Genomic DNA, 7,180 nt, shown 5'->3' with positions numbered 1-7,180 from the left:
GCTTGCTTTATGGGACAATGATGTTGTTTTGGGCTTCTTTGAGAGTCAACTGAACTTGGGTCATTTTCCAGATTGTGATGCACCTTTTAAACCTAAAACAAAAAATCTTTTCCCAATATTTCTTCTTGTTGTTCGAGTAATTACATAAAGGATGTGTTTTGCTTCTTGAATTCTTTGATAAGAAATACATGAAAGTACTCCTTATTTTTTTTCCTTTCATGATTTTAATTGTTTATTAATTTTTAAATTTACTAGTTATTATCATTACTTTTAATGTTACTACTTACTAATATAATCATTGACATTGCCATTGTCCCGGGCCGGTCTTTTGGAATGAGGCATGTGCAGTGCGGAGTTCTACTGAGTGAAAAATGAATTAAGTGTAAGAACACGCAGTATGCGTTCGCTTGATCGGTGATGTGCGGTGGTAGCATGGCATGCGATATGCATCAGTATCATTGTTAGTGCATCGTTGTGTGGCGGCACAGACGTGGAGCATTGTTCAGTTAAGCAGTGCCAGCGGATTAGAGGATGTTGTCTTTAGAGATTTGGTTGAGGACCTCTCAGCTTGCAAGATGTTTCTTATGCATAGCGGTTGGATGCACAAGAGTGTGCGTGGGTTAGGGCTAATTCCTTCAGAAATCACCTTAGGTGATTCCAACCGAGTATGGTGACTTGGGGCTAGGCGAGTGAATGCCTAGGCACCGACGAATGAGTCTGGGTGGTGCTCTTCGCTATGGTGTTCAATCATCAATTGATCTTTGGACTGGGGACCACAAGGTCTTGTTCCTTCAGTGGTGAGGTTTTGTTGTGTTGTGCACATGGAGCCACAATACACTCTATGGCACGCTACGTTAAGCCAAAGTTTGTGCTTCTTTCGGAAGTGATAGCTAGTATGAGACGACTATGCACTAAGTGACATGGACTACATGGAATGCGCATTTAGAAATGTGCTTGATCATCTTCTGTTAGGCAGTTGCGCATGAGGTGGTACGCAGGGTCAATGAAAATGATTTAGCATATGGAAACGTAGGCTGACCAGCTTGGGCAACTTAACACATCACAGGTTTGTAAAGCATTCTATGCCCATGACAGAGCGATAAGTAGGCTTGCGGGGGTGAGGAAGGACCGTCGCATTGCATTGGATTATTGAAGAAAGTAAGCTCATGACAAATTGGTATCAGAGCAGAAAGATTCACGGAGACCTTGTTTTTCATTGTGTGTGAAACTGAAGAGGACAATGATGGTTTATCTTGGTTACGTAATTTTACGCAGTTGAAGTGTAGTTGGTCGAGGACAAAAGCAAGATGTTGGCAAGATGGTATGCAATATTTTGTCGATGATAAGCAAAAGTATAAGGTTGTTGTTCAGTTAGCTAAGGGAATGTAGATAAGACAAAGATTTTTACCAGTTGTGTGTTAGGCTCATAGGTGGAGCATGACGTTTGTCTTATGCATGCAGAGAATGCACGTTGGATTTGATTGGATGGATTTGTACCTTTAGGTATGAGAGACTCAATTAAACTTTTAGATACTTTCTCAAAATTATGTGTTAGCGGAGTGCCCACGTTGAGCAGAAGGCTCATTGTTTTGGTCTCTTGAGTTGACAGATCTTCAATGGATTGCGCGTATAGAAAAAGTTGTTGTTTGTAGCTCGTTGATTCCTGTGGGAACATTTTGCTGACTTTGAGAGAGAGTACAGCGTGCTGACTTCAGGAGGGGAGTGCGACATTGGGGCAAAGTGCCCTTTTGAGGATGAGCATCTAGGAAGACACTTTGAAGGACCGCATTTGGGTGATACGTAAGCAGGCATCCTCCACTTAAGGACTAGTTTGGATAAGTGAAAAACTGCAAGTTGGTGCTTAAGGGAGTAGATATCCCTGCGGCATGCATTGATGGTTGTCTTTCTCTGTGAGGACCACGAAGGGCTTGAACTTGCCCTTGCTGGGGTTGGAAGGCACCCCAGCTATGAGCATCAAGATGACAAGTTTGTCGTACAGGCGAGGATGAGATGTTTGTGTTTGAGACTGCACTAGAGTCTCACGAGAAGAGAATGCTCGATGTTGATAAACAGAAAATGGTTGTCTAAGTGATCGAAGATTTGTTAAAGGCATGAGATTTGGCGTGTTAAAGGTTGCGGTGACGGTGGATGTAAACCAGAATAAGTTGAGTAGGCTGAAGAAAAAGAGTAAACAAAAAATAAGTACAAAGGAAAATTGACATATCAGTGAAGACTGTGTTCTTACCTGCAACAGTATTGTCGAGGACGATAATGGTTTTGGGTGGGAGAGAATGTCCTGGGATGATCTTTCAGAATGGGGCATATGCAGTGCGGAGCTCTACTGAGTGAAAAATGCATCGAGTGTAAGAACACGTGGTATGTGTTTGCGTGATCAGTGACATGTAGTGGTAGCATGGCATGCGATAGGCATTAGTATCATCGTTAGTGCATCGTTGTGTGGCGGCACAGACGTGAAGCATTGTTCAGTTAAGCAGTGACAGCGGATCAGAGGATGTTGCTTTTGGAGATTTGGTTGAGGACCTCTCGGCTTGCAAGATGTTTCTCATGCGTAGCGGCTGGACGCACGAGGGTGTGTGTGGGTTAGGGATAATTCTCCCAGTAATCACCTTAGGTGATTCCAACCGAGTATGGTGACTCGGGGCTAGGCGAGTGAATGCCTAAGCACCGACGAATGAGTCTGGGTGACACTCTTCGCTATGATGTTCAATCATCAACTAGTCTTTGCACTGGAGACCGCAAGGTCTTGTTCCTTCAGTGGCGAGGTTTTGCTATGTTGTGCTCATAAAGCCGCAATACGCTTCATGACACATAAGGCTAAGGCAAAGTTTGTGCCTCTTTCGGAAGTAATAGCTGGTATGAGATGGCTATGCACTAAGCAGCTTGAACTACATAGAATGCACATTTGAAAATGTGTTTGATCAGCTTCCGCTAGGAAACTGAGCATGGGGTGGTGCGCAGGGTCAATGAAAATGATTCAGCACATGAAAACGTGTTAGTACACGGCCTTTGGCTGTCAGGCTGGCCAACTTGGCGCGTCGCAGGTTTGCGAAGCATTTTATGCCTGTGACAAAGCGATAAGTAGGCTTGTAGGTCTAAGGAAGGACTGTCATGTTGCACTGGCTTATTGAAGAAAGTAAGCCGTGATAGCCATCATCATCATCATCATAATTGTCCACATTATTGTTGTTCTTGTTGCTATGTGAGAGGTAATGAATAGATTGTTTTGTTTTTCTTTGTGTTTTGATTGATCTGTTGCATGTTGATTCAACATGAACAAACTTCTCTAAATTATATCTAAGACAACTGGTAGTTTTGTATCCGACAGAAAATATATAATTAAAAAAAATAAACCTTTTTACTGACTTAATTTTAAACTATGCCAGTAAAAGTTTATCTTTACTGAAGATCTTTCCTGGCGCTATTTGTGCGCCTGCAAAGATGTTTTGTTGGCAGAGAACTGCGCCACTAAAAGATCTAACTGCGCCAACAAAAATAACTTTTTCGTGGTGGAGTAAAGTTGTGCAAAGAAATACATTAACGAGGATGTCTTTCCTGACGCACTCTTGCACCAACAAAGGTTTTTGCCGGTGCTATTTGTGCTCCAACAAAAACGGTTTCTCTTGTAGTGAAGGTGTGCTTTTAGGAAAGCGAGCTTTCCCATGTAGCAAGTCCAGTATCTATGGTTTTAAGAAACATTAATAAATGACTATAAGAAACATTAACAAGCGATTATAATAAGCTTCCAGTACTGAATCGATGGCCAAACAATTCAGGGCCGATACAGATACTGACAACATTGGAGAAAAGAACAAATAAAATCATCAAATGAACACATCTCACTGTTCCTCAGCACTCTAGTGCTAAACATAAGTAGTGGGGATTCTTTCATCTTATTTTTTGTCTTTAATCTTGTCAGGTCTTTGAGTGACATCCCTACTTTGTTTAAGATTTGTTTTTTCTGCAGTTCCCTACCTAAAGATTTTTGTGGAACAGCTAAATTCTCCATGAAATCCTCAGGGCATTATTTTATAAAAGGAGCCATGCTGCTCAAAAAGTAGTTTATTATATGACTAATGTATATGAAAAGCGTCTTGATGACTCACAAACAAGCTATGTCACAAAGATACGAGGATACAAGGACATGCAATCCGGATTTGGATCCCAAGTTCCATTTTTTTTTTCAAAATTGGAACGTAAGACATCGTTTAATTTCTTATCAATAAGAAACTTTTTTTGATATTTTAATATTAAAATTTTTATTATTGAAAAAGTACTAAAAATAAATTAAAATATCCGTACAAATCCGTGTTCGAATTAGTGTTATAGTGTGTCCAATCATGTAAACAGGGACATGCAGCCAGAATGGTATGTGTCATAGCAGACAAAATGATATTTTTTTTTTATAAGCGCAAAATGTTAAACGGTTAAGTTAGATCATCCTAGATGATTATAAGAGCATTTCACCAACTTTTCAATTCTTTAACTAATATTTTGTCGTTTTGAATTGTACAGTTAGATTGCGTGATGAATACATTAAATTTGAAGTGCGGAACAGATGATGGGCTTCTCATTTTTTTTGTGTGCTTAAAGTTTGATGAGGTTGTTAAGTACCAGTAGTTTATCATGCCACTTTTTCGGCCTATTAGTACTACCTAAGCTTATGTCACAGCCTCTTGCGTACGCTTGGTCTTAGCAAATGGTTGTATAATCTTTTTATTTGGTTGGTCTCTAAAAGTTTTCTTGGCAGATTTCAGTATAACATGTTTCTCTGGTTTTTGAAGTTTTGATGTTTCAAATACTCCCAAAGTTCAATTATTTCTGATTTTTTTTGTTTTTTTTTTTCATACAATTCTCAGCAGATATATATATATGTGTGTGTGTGTGCTCCAATCAGTTTATAAGTAAAACCCTTTTTTTATCATTTTTAGTAAAACTGGCCACATGGATGTGATCTACAAGTTTGATCAGTTAATGGGCATTAGCATTGGGATTGCCATCATCTGATAAGTGTACCGGGTCTTCCGGTGATGCTAAAATTAATTGCGGAAACTAATCAAAGTTTTTCAACTCAAAAAACATGTTTTTTTCATTAAAAAATGTCTCGAGGTTGATTCCAGCTAAATGGACCATGTTGAAGACATCTATACGATTAGATTGAGTTGAAATGACTTGCATTGTGAGATCCCAACCAGATTACAAATTCAGTTTATAGTAGTAAATATATACATACACAGGCAAATAATAGGGATTATGTTGCCCCCTTTTTTGTTCTGTCATCAATAGGACCCTTCAAAAATCATAGTTTTAGGTGTTTTATGATAGATTTCAACCGTTAGATGTTTTTATTATTGTTTATTTAATGAAAAATATGTTTTTGACTAAACATCGTTATGATCGGATGTATATTTTAAAGAGGTAAAAAAATAAATGGTTGATATTGTATTAAAATATGATGTTAAAATTTTCACATTTTTACATTGTATCAATTTGAAATAAAGCTTCCTTCTTAATAATTAAGCATTGATAAGCAAATCTAATGGTCCAGAACTAGCATAAAACATATAAAACTATGATTTTGGAGTGTCCTAATAATGACCTAAAGAAAAAGGGGGCAGCACAATCCCCGTATATATAGGATCCAGTTTTTTTTTTCTTGACATTTATCGCAGCTGGTCCACGCTAAATGTCTAAAAATGTAAAAAAAAAGTGTGCTGCTAATCAAGCTGTGAGCAATCAGTGGCCCGTGTTGGTTTGATTTAGCATAAGGGTGACATGGATGTTTGATGATACACTCATCTTATATATATATATATATATGTGTGTGTGTGTGTGAAAATGAAAACCTACAAAATAGGCATGGTGATGAAACAGGCTATTGGATTACTAGTGTTTTTTCAAAATTTTGAGTGTTAAAAAGTTATTTTTACCCTTTGCGTATGCGGACCTCCTGAGATACGCAAATTTTCTCTGTAACATATTTTACTATTGATTTTTTACCCAAAAAATTAAGGATTTACATGATTTTTTCGGCCACCTTCACTGCAAATTCAAAAAAACAATAAAAAAGTACATACAGATTAATATGGTAGCTTGCCAATGCCACCAAGATTGCCTTGATTTGATGAGCGATTTGAGAGAAGCATCATCTGAAAGATATATTTTTTTAATGTATCATATTCTTTAACTAAAAAGTAGATTCACACAATTTTGTTTGCGGACCTCCTCATCCTCACATAAAATATATGAGGATCTCCTCGTTCATGCATAAAATATATGTGAATATCTTCATTCTCACATAAAATATATGCGAACTTGATCATCCACACAAAATATATATGAATCTCCTCATTCTAGCATAAAATATATGTTGACCTCTTATCCACCATAAAATATACGTGGATCTCCTCGTTCTCTTATAAAATATATACGAACCTCCTCATCTACTCAAAAAATATATGCAGGTCTCCTTATTCTCAAATAAAATAAATGCAAGCCTCATCATCCACTCATAAAATATATGCGGACCTTCTCATCCATGGAAAAAAGTTATACAAATCTACATTTTAGTGATATGGTGTGATACATTTAAAAAGTCGATCTTTCAGATGATGTTTCTCTTCAACCGCTCATTAGATCAAGGTAATTTTGGTGGCATTGGAAAGCTAACGTCTCGATCTATCTCTTTTTTTACTGTTTTTTTTTATTATTTTTGATGTAGTTGACCAAAACATAGCATAGAATAGACAAAAAAAACACAATCATACGTGTTCATCTCTTGTTTTAAGAACTAATAAACAAAAACCTTAGAAGGTTTTTTAGTTCTGACTCAAAACAAAAAAATTACAGGCCTGCGTCTCAGCTTTTCAATGACTCTAAACATGCAAGTTTTCGATGTTGGATTAGAGAGATACAGATATAAGAACAAAAACTATTCTGTAAAAAACAATCACATATTTGAGAGAAAATTCAGATATATTTACGAAATCTGCATGTACAAAAGGTAAAAAAAACTTTTTAACACCCAACATTTGCAATTTTGGACATCGAGAGAATAACAAAAATTATAGGATTTTTAAGAAATCGTGTCAAATTAGTCCTGATCATTTTTCGTTGATATATTTACCAACTTTTATTAACTCAAGAGATTCCTCCATGGCAT

The sequence above is a fragment of the Nuphar pumila genome, chromosome 4 (assembly GCF_984573655.1).
Source record: "Nuphar pumila chromosome 4, dmNupPumi1.hap1.1, whole genome shotgun sequence".
NCBI classification, from domain to species: Eukaryota; Viridiplantae; Streptophyta; class Magnoliopsida; order Nymphaeales; family Nymphaeaceae; genus Nuphar; species Nuphar pumila.
The sequence above is the reverse complement of the archived record's forward strand: the minus strand, read 5'-3'. Positions refer to the sequence as shown.